Consider the following 14448-nt stretch of genomic DNA (forward strand, 5'->3'; position numbering starts at 1 on the left):
ACCAGGCAGGTGACTTTGGCTAAGTGTAAGACAGTGGGGGCGGGGCGGGGGGCAAAGACGGAGCTGAGGACGTCAGACACCTGTTCCGAATGGCACTAAATTGACAGCTTTGATAATATATGGTTTCAGAGCCACAATATAGACACACTCGCCTCAATGCTTAAACTTGCCAACAGGAAGTGGAGAGGGAGGTACAAATGCTCTGTTTTGTAGATTACAAAATAAAGCAATTATTTCTAAAATTGCATTTTCGACCTAAGTTTGAATGGTATAATGTCACTTCTGATGTTATAGCTCCGAATCTGTACAAGTATCGTTATAGTTCTGCCTAATGTCTGCGTATGTGTGTATGTTTACGAGATTGAGATGATATTGTCTATTATATATGAAAGGCCCTTTTATCTTCCAGTGGGCAGTCCTTAAGTGTTTCTGCATAGTATGGAAATATCATAAATATAATGTAATGGCATCTGTTATATTTTATTTTCTATATCATAATCCCATAATTCACTTAACCATTCCCTTCATATTGTTTCTTTTTCCCCCTATAAATAGTGCCATGTTTTTGTACATGAAACTTGGTCTGTTGTTTATTTCAGACTATTTTCCTGGAAGCGGAATGATTGCATAAAAAGTGATGAGCATTTTTAAAGCTATTAATACACGTTGCCAAATTGACACATTAATTCCCTGAAACTTGTACACACTTATATTCTCAGAAGCAATGTACGTGCCTATCCCAATCCATTAATGCTGTGTATTATCATTTAAAAATTATTTTCAAATTTGATAAAAACATATACCTGTTTTAAAGTTGAGTGACTTTTAATCATAATTAACCTTTTTTTTTTTTTTTTTTTTTGCTTTGGCCAATTGTCCATTTTTCTCTTGGAATATGGTGATCTTGTAGCAATTCAAGATAGCTTTTTCATGTATTAAGGATATTCACTCTTTTTCTCTTTTATTAGAAGTACAGCTTGGTGTTTTTGAGTACTGTCTTTGGGATCATTCAACCTTGGCTTCTAGGCTCAGCTTGCAATTTACAAGCTGTGTGATCACAGGCAAGTGACTTTGCCTTCCCACCTTCAGTGTCTTAAACTACAAAGTGGGGATAATCAGAGGTAGATTTATCATGAAGCCAGTAAAGGACCTTAGAATTGTGTTCACATGATTATACATTTTTTAAAAACTTACAAAAGTAAAGTACTTTAACCACCCTCAGTTAAGAACCCTGTCTCTTCCCATTCTAATTCTCCTTTAATCACTCTTCCCTTGATCACACCTCTCCTCTGTATGTCCCGTGGTGATAGATGCCATTGTATTACCTGTGGGTATGGCAGGATCTCTCTAAGAGGATACTTTCAGTTTGGGTTTAGTGGGATATTTTTATGGGGTCCCTCTCTTTTAGATTTAGCTAGTCCTTCTAGTGGAGGAATGACTTCCAGAAATTTTCCCCATTTGTGCCAACCTCCTGGTGTTCTGGTACTAAGATGTATAGGTGGAATTTTTTTTTTTTAAGATTTAATTTATTTATTTGACAGAGAGGGAAAGCACAAGTAGGCAGAGCGGCAGGCAGAGGGGGAGGAGGAAGCAGGCTCTCTGCTGAGCAGGGATCCCGATTTGGGGCTTGACCCCAGGATTCTGGGATCATGACCCAAGCCAAAGGTAGCTGCTTAACCAACTGAACCACCCAGGTGTCCCTGGGTAGAATTTCTAATGCAACATGAGTATGTTTGTTCCTTGGTGCTCAGCACTGAAAGTGTGTGGTTAATGGGGGAGCACCAATATTTGAAATGTGTGAAGCCAGACATTAATCTGTGGAAAATTCTTCCACTCTTAACAGCTCCTGTTATGAAAGAAACTTGAGAGAGGCCTTTCCAAAGTTGACAATAATCCTAAACACTTATTTGACATTATCAACAATGAGTTGAGAATCTGAAGACATTTCTTTAAATTACTACTAATAGAAAATTGCTGTTTCTATGAAAAAGTAATCAAAGAATATGCAACCAAAACATATGGAGGGAAAAGTATTATGGAAATATCAGATAATTATTGAATTGAAATATGTACTTTTTCCAGATTTTGTGTTCGTGAGACATATTATATTGTATGTTTGCATTCTGTTGAGATTTTTCTCATCCTAAATTAATATTCACTTTCATAACTAATTTTGAATTTGTAGTACTGTATTCTTTTTCTTAAAGAGGGCACTCAGCATTATGATAGCTTAAGTCCTTCAAAAATTTGGGTTCATTATATATATAAGTATATATATATATATATATATATACACACACACACACACACACATATATTCATGTAGGTATATGTGTGTGTGTGTGTGTGTGTAGGGTAAGGTAAAGATCTATTTTTACTTTTTCCCCTGTATCTAATGAATTTCTGAAGCACCATTTATTGACTATCACTCTTTCTCATTGATTTATAATGTTAATCATATTTGTTGATCACTCAATATATCAGGGGCTATTCTTGGCCTCATGTGGTAATGGAACTCTGCATTTTTTAGTGCCAATAGCACCAGGCTTTAATAACTGTATATTAACAGAAGGCTTCACTGTCTCACAGGGTAAGTTCTTTCATACACGACAACTCTGATTTTTATGAAAATGTCTGTTTCTTCTTGTGAGTTATTCTGAATTAATTCTAATATCATTTTGTGCTTTCCTCCCAGTTTCTTTCAAAAACCCCATTGGCATTTTGATTGGAGTTGGAAGAAATGTTTACAATAATTTGTTTAGAATGATTTTTTTTTTAAAGATTTTTATTTATTTATTTGACAGAGAGAGATCACAAGTAGACGGAGAGGCAGGCAGAGAGAGAGAGAGAGAGGGAAGCAGGCTCCCTGCTGAGCAGAGAGCCCGATGCGGGCCTCGATCCCAGGACCCTGAGATCATGACCTGAGCCGAAGGCAGCGGCTTAACCCACTGAGCCACCCAGGCGCCCAAGAATGATGTTTTTATAATATTATCTTTCCACCTGAAAATGTGATAGAGCTCCACAGTCGCCCAAGTCTTTTTTTTATAATGCTCAGTAATATTCCATAATTTCTTCAAAATACACTTCTTTAAATAGGAAAGCTATCTTTCTTAGAAATATTTGGATCATCTCAGAGTCAATTCAGTTAGATCCAGTTGGACAGTTACCTGGTTTATTTGGGGATTTGGTGTATTATTTAATTTTCTAGAGTAGCATAGGATCCCAAAATGGCTTTCTGGCCTAAAAATATCTCACTAGTTGTTCAAATGTATTGGGACTGCTTCATTTCATCACTTTATTTTTTTTTAATATAGTTTCAATATGAATTTTTAAATGTCCAGTTTCAGTGTGAAACTGAGAATCTGAAAAACATCTTCATTTGAGTAAAACAATGTGAAACATTCCAGTTTGGGGACTTTTCTCAAGGGCCTTTTGGGGTACCTTAGTTTTATAACATTTGTGAGATAATATCCTGTTCTGGATCTTTTGTATTTAAAATAACAACGACAACAACAAAACTTGTGATTAGCTCATGAAATGTAGTTACTCATGGGGAAGAAAGTCAAACAGAAACTTAAGTCTTGTGTTAGTGGGTACAAGATGGAGTTTTTCATTGACTATGTTCGTGGGTCATGCTAATCATAGCCTGAAGCCCTCATTATGTTTTCATGACTGCAGTATTTGGCCTCTTGGTACCGTGGCTCTATTTTATCGCACAGAATGACAGAACTAATAGGTAAATGATTAAAACTTTCTAAAGAAAACAAGAGTGAACTGACCTTTGGGATACTTAACAACTCATTTGAACGGTTATAGGTCTGTTATTTCTGTATCTCAGTATTATGAGAAGGTTGATGGAGAACTTCTGAGCTGTTAATTTCTATCCCTGGGAACATAATAAGAAATATAATCCACAAGATATTAAAATATCATCTAAAATAAAATAGGTGATGCAGACTATTTTCCAGGTGCATTTGATTTTGAAAACTACAAGAAGTTAAGATCATATAAGCAAACCACATTAAGCATTCAGGGCCATGGTTTGTTCTCTGAAAATGAGAATATTAAGTAGGATTATTGTGAGATGCTCACCAGAAGACTGCTTGACTTTTTGAAAAGTAGTTTTGTCAGATTGTTTACATTCTACTGTCAACTGACGGCTGATTTTAGAGATAAAAGAAAAATTGTGGCTCTAACCTATTATGTCACAGTAGGCTTTTGGTCCTGTTTTGGATGGTATATATTTATCCATTATCTGGTTAGGCCTAATAGACCATATATACATATCAAGGTGGGTAAATTTAACCAGTAAGTATACAAAGGAGTGATATCAACGGGTCATGTCAACCTAGAATGACATAACAATTGATTTTCCATCATAATTATTCTTGAATTTGATGGCACTTAATAGTTCAATCAATAATCTGAATGACCATGTTCATTAGGTATGGCAAATGATACCATACTAGTTAGTAGAATGAGTATTAAAATTCAGTACAACTAGGACAAACTGCAAAGCGATATGAAATATAGAGTATTTAATAAGAGGAAATATGCTTATAGAAAGATAAAATATATAAACAGAATTACATATATATTTCTCAGATTAGACATATCTGAGAGTCAACACTCCGAGTGGACCACAGAAATGAATAAATTTGAAATAAACCTCATTCTACATTATAGAAAGAATAAAGACCCCTCAAATTATTATACACAAACAATTAAATTTTAATGTAAAATAAATTAAGCAATTTCAGGGTCCATAAAAGCAAAAATTATAAAGTAATTTACCTGGTCTCACATCTGCCTCTACATTTCTAAATACTTAAATTTTGCAATCTGAAACATTTCAGAGAAACATGAAAGTACAGATGATTACATAACTAATATCTCTGTATTCACCATCCAGCTTAGGAAATAAGTCATATAGAATTTAATATCTTTCCAATATGGGGTCAAATAATTTCAATACGGTATTCCCCTTAGACACATATCTCTGAGTGGAAGTTCAGGAGCCAAGGACTAAGTCAATGAATTCACCGCTTTTCAACAAAAGCTCCACTACATGCAAATTTAATGCTTTGTGATGACAACGTTCTTATAAAAACTTAGGGCACAGTACACATGCTTTCTCTCTCACTATTAGTTACCTAAACGTCAGCGATATCTCCATTTTTTCTTCTTTGTTTTCTTTCCAGTTTTACTGAGATACAATTGACATTTAACATTGTGTAACTTTAAGGTATACAGCACCTTTACCTGATACACTTACATATTGCAATAGGATCAGCACCATACTGATAGCTAAGACCTCCGTCACATCACGCGATTACAATTACTCCAGGGAAAATCTTAGTAAGACTGATATAAGACCCATGAGGAGGGGTGCCTGGGTAGCTCAATTGGTTAAGCATCCAATTTCTGATTTTGGCTCAGGTCATGATTTCAGGGTCATGGGATGGAGCCCCATGTACAGCTCTGGTTTGGACCCCAAGATGAGTCCTGCATGGAGCCCTGTGGTCCTCCCTCTGGTTCCATGCTCATCAGGGAGTCTGCTTCCCCTTCTATCTCCCTCTGCTCCTCCCCCTGCCTCTACTCTCTTTCTTTAAAATAAATAAATCAATCTTTGAAAAAAAAAAAGATCTATCAAGAAATGTCACAGAAATTTAAGTTTGAGAATCTAAAAAACATTTCTGAGGTATTGCTAAGAAATGGGCTACAATATAATAATAAATACAATATGTATTATTATATTGCATATGTAATATGCAATAGTGAAAAGGATTAGTTTTAATAAACAAAGATAATTAACAGTTATATTAGAGATGTTTAATCATAATCCTTCAGATGGTCGTGACTATGTTGTAGGCACTATATTAAGCGTGTTTTTTGGATTATATTATTTTTCACCATAGCCCTAGAAAAATGGTATTTTTTCCATTTTACAAATGAGGAAAATAAGGCTGAAAATAAAGGTTAAATTGTGTAATACCAAATATATATAAAGAAGTGGGCTAGGGGGCACCTGGGTGGCACAGTCAGTTAGGCATCTGACTCTTGGTTTCGGCTCAGGTCCTGATCTCACGGTCATGGTTTGAGCCCTGTGTCGGGCTCCACACTCAGCTCAGAGTCTGCTTGGATTCTCTCTTCTTCTCCTTCCACATCTGCCCCCTACTCATTCTCTCTCTTTCCCTCTCTCTCTAAAATAAACAAATAATTCTTAAAAACAAAAAAAAAAGGAAGAAGAGGAGGGCTCATATTCTATTCTAGGTAGTCTGCCCATACTCCTTATTAGTTGAAACATCTCACAAACTATTGGGGACTTTGATTGCACACATGCAACATTTGTGTGCATGTGTGGATATAAGCTATAATTAACAAAATATGCCTATACCATATCATTAAATAATCTGATGCCTCTTCAATTGCTTTTCTCTTTTTATAGCCCATTTGCCATTGCTTTTTTCATATAGCCAGAATAATTTGGTTATTTCATGATAAGTTTTATCTATGCTTCTCTGAAAAAAGAAAAAAAAGTTAATAAGCCATACTAGCTCATACTATCACAAAAGCCAATATTATCTATTAAAAAATCATTTCCTAAGAAGTAAAGTTCATTATATAAGGGACTCAATAGGGACAGAGAAGAGGAGAGGAGATACAATGGGTTACCCTTGGGATCAAGCTCTGTTATATACAGAGTCCATCACTCATGTTGGATCATTCAAGGGTGCCACGTATGGTTCAGATGAACCAACCGCAGCAGTTGAAGAACTAAGAGTGTTGTGTAAAGGCTAATGCTGGGGAACTTGGGGACCACTGGATCAATAACTTAGACACTGGTAGAGTGGAAGAGCAAAGATGAGTAATCAGGTCTGGTTCTACAGAAAATGAAGCAAGAAAGATTCAATGGTGTTCACCTCTTCAACAAGTTGAGAGGCAAAAGCAGATTAAAGTGTGAGCAAGCTGAGCATGTCGATGTCCAGTGTTTTGTGCAAGATTCTGTCAGACAAGACACTTTGGTGCAATTGTCATGCTTGCCATCAATATTCCCCAAACTGCCTGTTTGTCTATGGGTCTTAAGGGCATCATGAATGACTTCTGACTCGAGGGATCTCAGAGACTCTCTGGAGTACTTCAGAGACTTGTGAAAATTGTAATCTTGCTCTCATGCATGTCAATGAACTCACTGGAAGAACTCTTGTGTTTCTCTCCAGCTCTGAGCATCTACATTTCCCTTATTCAGTCCAGCCCAGAGCTCTGTTGAAGTGGCAACCAAATGACAGGTAACACATAAGCTCTTGGCTGGATAAATAGACAGATGATCCTTGGAACATGTTCTGTTCCAGTGATTTCATTTCCCTCAGATGGAATGATACCTGGAGATTTAATAATTTTCACTGGTGAGTGGATGCACAAAAATGCAAGACAAGGCAAGAAGAAGGCTGTAGCTTACAGGAAATGTTCCCATGTAAAATCTCCCTCTAAAGGCAGGATTTAATCAGCATTCTGGGGAATGAGAAAACATGAACCCATATAAATTTTTAAAACTGTATGTTAATCCAGAGCATAAGGGTTTGGAGTAATTCATTTTTTAAAAAGATTTATTTATTTGAGAGAGAGAGCGAGAGAGAGCACGCACATACACACACACACACACACACACACACACACACACACGTGAGCAGCGAAAGAAGCAGAGGGAAAAGGAGAGAGAATCTCAAGCAGACTCCACTCTGACTCCAGAGCCTGATGCAGGGCTTGATCCCATGACCCTAAGACCATGAGTAGACCTGAAACCAAGACTTGTACTCAACCTCCTGAGCCACCCAGGTATCTCTGGTGTAATTCACTTTTGCTTTACTTTTATTGATAAATCTGTTGCTAAGAGGAAAAATGTAATATTGCCATTTTGAGTATTCAGAAATGTAGAATTACGCTTTCCATTGAGAGCATGGTAGGCGCTTGTAACTTGTGCTCCAGGACAGAGCCTCAGGGTTTCGTGATCATCATTTTGTTTGCTTTGGTCCAAGTAAACTTCAGAAAATATCAAGAAATCGGAGAACATTCCCAGTAGAAAATTTTCTCATGTGGTGATGTCATCATTGCCAATAATTTTATAGCATTCTGAAACATCCATTTAGGCTGGGAAGTGATAAAATAAAGCACTATCATATTAACATCTTGTGAGAATATGTAGATTCTAAGAGAATCTTTACATATGAAAGTGATGTGAATGAATTACTTTTGCTCATAATTTACTCAAAGGTTTCTATTTTTAAACTCCTGATATATCATTTAGCATATTCATCATGGATGGGAGCACTCGTTTATGCATTTACCCATTCAAAAATGTCTTCATTCTAACTGACTTTGGAGAGAAGGGCAAAATTTTGGGAATAAGCCCCCAGACTTTCAGTTTTGAGTCACTGAATGGATCTTGTTTTCTTTATTTAGAATGGAAAGTATAGGCAGATGAGCTGGTTTAAGACTAATTTTAATATTTCGCTGCTCTCAGCTCTCTCAATAAATGGCATTAGCACTACCCCTGGGCTCACTCCAAATCCCAGATGCATCTTTGCTCCTCATTCATCTATCAACCAAACCCAGTTACAGAGACCCGAAGAGTCTAACTCAAAAAAAAAAAAAAATTTAAATGGCAATTTGTAAGGAAAGATGAAGCTCAGTTTTAAACATTAAAGAGTGCAAGTCGCTTTGTTACCATAAAACTGAATGTGTACAATGTGTACACACAAAAAAGTGGATTTGTTTTGTAACAACTTTAATAAGACATGATTAACACATGATAAACTGTACATATTTAGAGAGTACAATTTGTAAGTTTAGTTATGTATAGACAGCCATGAACTCATTGCCACAATTATATGAACAGATGTATCCATCACTCCAAATAACTTTCCTCTTGCCTGTTGTAGGTTTTTCTCCCCATCTCTGCTCCACACTTTCCCTTCTTCAGGTATCCACTGAACTGCTTTCTTTCACTGTAGATTCATTAGCATGTTTTAGAAGTTTATATGAATGGAATCATACAGTATGTTCTTTATTTGGTCTGGGTTTTTTCACTTGTCATGAGTATTTTGAGATTCACTACACTGTTGCATGTGTTGGTAAGTTACCTTTTAATTGCACTGGGTAGAACCTGCAGTACATGTTTGCATAGATATGGTGGGAGCAGTTATCTTGTCCTTGACTTGATCTTAGGGGGAAAGCGTTCAGTCTTTCACCATTAGGTATGAGTTAGCTATAGGATTTTTTTTTTTTTTTTTTTTTTTTTTTTTTTTTTTTTTTTTTTGGTAAATGCCTTTTATCAGATTGAAGGAGTTCACTTCTCCTAGTTTGCTGAGAGATTTTATCAAGAGTTGATTCTGGATTTTGTCAAATACTTTTTCCATGTTTACTGAGATAATTTGGTTTTTCAAGTGTGTTAATCTGATGACTTGCACTGACTTTTAAAAATTTCTTTGCTTTTCTGGGATAAACCCGACTTGGTTGTGATGTATTATCTTTGTATGGTTAAGTTTGATTTGCTAAGTTTTTGTAAATACAAAGGGATGTTCGTCTTGTTTTTCTATCTATCTTGTGATTTCTTTTTCCTGTTCTGGTGTCAGGGTAATGCTGGCCTTATAAAAATGATTTGGGGACACAGTCTCCCCTCTTCAATTTTCTGGAAGAGTTTGGGAAGAATTGCCAGATTTGTGAACTTTAACTTATTGGTTATATAAATACATACATATGAATATATGTGTATACACACACACACACGTCATACAACTTTCCTAACACCTGCTATTATTATCTTTACTTTTATAGATGAGGAATATAAATTACAAAGGGGTTAAGTAACTTGCCTAAAGTTGCAAGTTGATAAATGATGAGACCAAGATGTGAAACAGAACTGAGTCTAGAATCCGTGTTCTTAACAATTACAGTCTACTCTCACAATTACAGTAAGATTTCCTAGGTCTGATTCCTGAGGCTTTGAAGAAAGCAATACAGTCTCCCCCAGAGTGAGGTGATGCTGTAATAATGAGCCACAGAATTATTCCTATATATTTTTTGGCTCACTTCTCATCTCCTTCCCCACACCTTTCCATCACTGTACTAAAATATGGAATATCACTTCTCAGGCTCACATAGCACACAGGCTTGAACGTAAACTAACTGCTCTCTAAGCTTGCTGTGTCTGCCTCATAAATTGCTGGCAGAGAGATGGTGAAGTAATTAAGGGTTTGCTTCCTATATTTTTTCTATTTGATGAGATGCACTTTGGAGAAGGAAGCAGCTGTTGAGCTCAGCCCCTGTATGTGTCCTCTTTCTACTGCCAAAGACATTGGACTTCTACCTAGAGACTCAGTCACATCCTGGTCTTCAGAACTGCTCCTTGGAGTAGACAGAGAGATATACGGAGTCTATATCATGTCACTTTTACTGTTATTCGATGACTGGTTTATAGTCTAGTTGTGCTAACTGAGCTCCTGCCACTTTCCCACGTTATTCTTTAATTTGATAAAATCCTGTAGCTTAGCCCTAAACGTGTAATGGATATGCCAATCTCATCCCGTCTTTCTCAGCCCCCTTTTGTAGCCTCTCCAATTCTAGTACTGAGAGTAAACAACCACGTAGCTCAGAACCCACCCGTGGTCACATAGATGGTACTAGATAACGTTATGAATGCAGTCACAGCCTGCCTAGACCTCTCATCCACCTGTTGGTGGTTCTTGGACCTGCTGAGATACTTTCTGATGCCCTGTACTGCTAGACTGATGCTTGATACTCTGACTCCATGTGTCCAGCCCTCATAACTGTCTGCCTGAATTCATACCAGGGGACACAAGCCCGGCTCTATGAACACCTGGCCTTGCTGAGAACTGTGTCTCTTTCAAACACTTGCAGCTAGATCTTTCTCCCTGGCACTTGGCTAACCAAGTTGGTGGTTTCAAGTCTAGATTTCTTATTCTCCCGTCCTATTGTAAAAAATGGAGACCTATCAAGCCATGAACAGAATAACAATCTCTGAGAGAAAAGAATGGTGCTTCAAAGTTCATCACCTAACAGATTCAGAAATTCCCTCAACTCCCCCCACAAACTATCTTAATTTCACCTGAAGACCACTGGGGATGGGACATGGATGGCCTCAAGAGCCAGTCTTTTTTTAGCAAGTTCACTTTAAAAATTCATTCCATCTAGCCAGATTTCCTTTCTCTCTCTCTCTTTTTCTAAAGATTTTATTTATTTGAGAGAGATTGAGCGAGAGAGAGAGAGAGAGAGCACGAGCAAAGGGTCAACAGCAAGCAGAAAGAGAAGCAGACTCCCTGCTGAGCCAGGAGCCCAATGCCTGGCTCGATTCCAGGACTCTGGGATCATGACGTGAGCCGAAGTCAGATGCTTAACTGACAGAGTCACCCAGACATGCCTAGATTTCTTTTCTTTTGTTTTTTGCCTCTTAATCAAAATCTCATCACCAGGCTTGAAGTCATTAGTATTAACAAAAACTTAGATTCACAATATTTGATTTCAGCATAATTGAAAGCAAATGAGTAGAGCCAATTTTCCCAACAATGGCATGCTAGGCTTTGCTGAGGCACCAAGAATCTGATAATGGGGTGGCGGGGGAGGCAAGTTGCTTTTTCTTATAAAGAGAGAACCTGAGGGTACCTGGGTGACTCAGTTGGTTAAGCAACTGCCTTCAGCTCAGGTCATGATCCTGGAGTCCCAGGATCAAGTCCCGCATTGGGCTCCCTGCTCAGTGGGGAGTCTACTTTTCTCTCTGACCCTTTCCTCTTTCATACTCTCTCTCTTTCTTTCATTCTCTCTCTCTCTCAAATAAATAAAATCTTTAAAAAGAGAGAGAGAGAGAGAGAACCTGAACTAGATCAATGGTTTCAAAATCATTTATTGGCCTTCTTAACATGTTGATAGACTTTCCAAAAAAAAAAAAAAGCTCTGTCAAATTAGATTAGAAAATAATTCTGGATTAAATAGATTTAACAGGTTCACTGGAAGAGGTCTCAAAGTCTTTAATAAACCCATATGCTTCAGAAGTCCAAGAATGAAAAATAAGGAAAGATAGTTCAGAAAACCTTGACCAAAGTTCTTTTTTATTCTTCCATTGACTGTTTATTAACAGAATTCCACTGAACACTTCAGGAAATGCTGGTACTATTTCTAGCCTAAATAGTACATGATTCTATGATGAAAAAATTGCTCTTGAATAGGAAGCTACAAACATATGTGTGTGTGTATCATGAATACATATATATTATCAAATTTATACTTCAAGATTTAAGTATAGATTGATTAACCTTTCAAATACATCTTTTAAATCATAATGTAAAACTTACTTCTTTTAAGAATTTACCCTCACCTAACTCCTACATAATCTGATCCCTCCTGAACTCTGTATTCAGCTGGTGAGTAATCAGCCTGCTCTTGCTGACCCAGGTACAGCTGGGTCTATCTGTTCTCCCCAAAGCCCCACCTGCTCCATGACTGGTCTTCATTTCAGAGCCTAGAGTAGAGCCCCAAGTGCCAGAGGGCTTCTCATGCAGATGGCCTCTCTCATGATTTACTTAATTCTCCAGTTTACTAATAGAGCAATGGCTCCTCCCTTCTGAACAATTTCTTTTCCAAGACTCTAATAGTTTCTTGATTTCGAGGAACCGACATTTAGCAATTGCTTAAGTAATGTCTGTCGATCGTTGAAGTTGTTGGAAAGATGGGTTGAACTTTAAGCGATATTATATTCTGGAGAGAACGTCGGCCTCATTTAATGCCAAGCGTGGGGAAAAAGATGTCGTGCCATTTCAGACAGATTTCAGACTTCCTGTTTATCCCTCCTCCAGCGTATCAGCAACTCTGCGGACCCTAATTTCCATGACAGGGTCGTCCATCTCGTTTCTGGTCTGTTCTTCCAGGTTTCTGAAAGGTAGAGACATTCTTCCTGGGTGTTTGTTAAATTGTTTATCTAGTCTGGAACCAGCTACCCATGCTCCGTTCAGAATATTTTATGCAGATTCCCCCTTCCCTCGTTGCTGGGTGCCTCTGAGAGCCTGCAGCCACGGAGTCAGGAAGAGACACATCTTTGTCACCTGTTTCACTTGCCCAGAGACCTAGACATTCATGTCAGTTTCTGCTGCTGCTCGCTGGCTGGCTCAGGATATATGCTGCATCAACAGACCCGGCATGTCCTGTTGGGGAACGAGTCTGCTAGATTTTCCTGTCTGACTCCAGTTCAGTGCACATGGTGGATCTCAGGTTCCACTTCATCAGTATTCAAACCTGTTGTTCCCCTAAGGAAGACAAACACACATTGGCATTCTCGCTCTCTCTCCTTTCGTGAGAAGGAATTTAGTAAGAATGAAATATAGAAATATATTTAGTAAGAATGAAATATAGTTTCCCTTACTGGACTTCTCGAAGTATGTAGTAAGAAGTGCATTAACGTAGTCACTCACAGATTCATGCACCTGGCACTTACAGAGCATGCCAGGGTTCCAGTTATTTTGTTGGATACTAGGAACAGAAAGAGGAGTAAGACAACATACTCATCTTTGGAGAGGTTGCAGAGTGTTTAGTTTGGAAAGGACCAACATGGCAGCACAAAGATGTGGCTGTCTAGTTAGGAAGGAAATTCAATTTTTTTTTTCCAAAACTTTGTGGCCAGAAAAAAACAAAAAAACAAAAAACCAAACTTACATTCCAAGCTGGTGACAGTTCTTCCATTTCTATACAGAAAAGATTTGACTTGTTTTAAAGTGAATTACCCTCTTGCATCTTGGGGAAACGGTATTAGACAATTGGATATACGAAGCTGAAGTTGTGGTGATATTCCATAACGGCAAGTGTCCCGACTGGGAAAACCTGAAGCATTCTCATGAAATCATGGACAGTTAGTTACCTTTACTGAAGAGCTGTGTTCCTGCAGAACACTGAGAGAAAGCCCGTCCTTAGAATAAGAAGGAAACAAATATTGCTCTGCTATTGGGTGTCAGGAACGGACTGCCTTAGAAGAGGCCGTATTCATAAACATATATTCACGTAGTATTTCAGATCAGGCTCTTTTGTTTTATTCTTTTCCCCTGAACTTCAGTTCTTCTCAGATACCCCAGACTATCAGCCAAGTTTTGAGTTTTGAGAAATGTTAAAAATCCTGGCCTTGGTGGTGCTTTGGTGAACCAGGAAGCAGGAATCTCTTTTCACTTAGAGGAAAACAGAGTGTGAGGAACAGCAGCCGCTCATAATGCGGGGTCAGGAGGTGAGTGTGGGCGCTGGGCGGGGCTTCATGGCTACTCAGTGCTACTCAGTTATGAGTGGAAAATAAGCTTGGTCTGGGTCACATGAAAATGTTCTTTACGGATACCCAGAGCAGCCTGGGAAGAAAACATGGTAACTCCCAGGGGCCAAACACCACAGTTTGGGAACACA

This window comes from Lutra lutra, chromosome 15 (genome assembly GCF_902655055.1).
Source record: "Lutra lutra chromosome 15, mLutLut1.2, whole genome shotgun sequence".
NCBI classification, from domain to species: domain Eukaryota; kingdom Metazoa; phylum Chordata; class Mammalia; order Carnivora; family Mustelidae; genus Lutra; species Lutra lutra.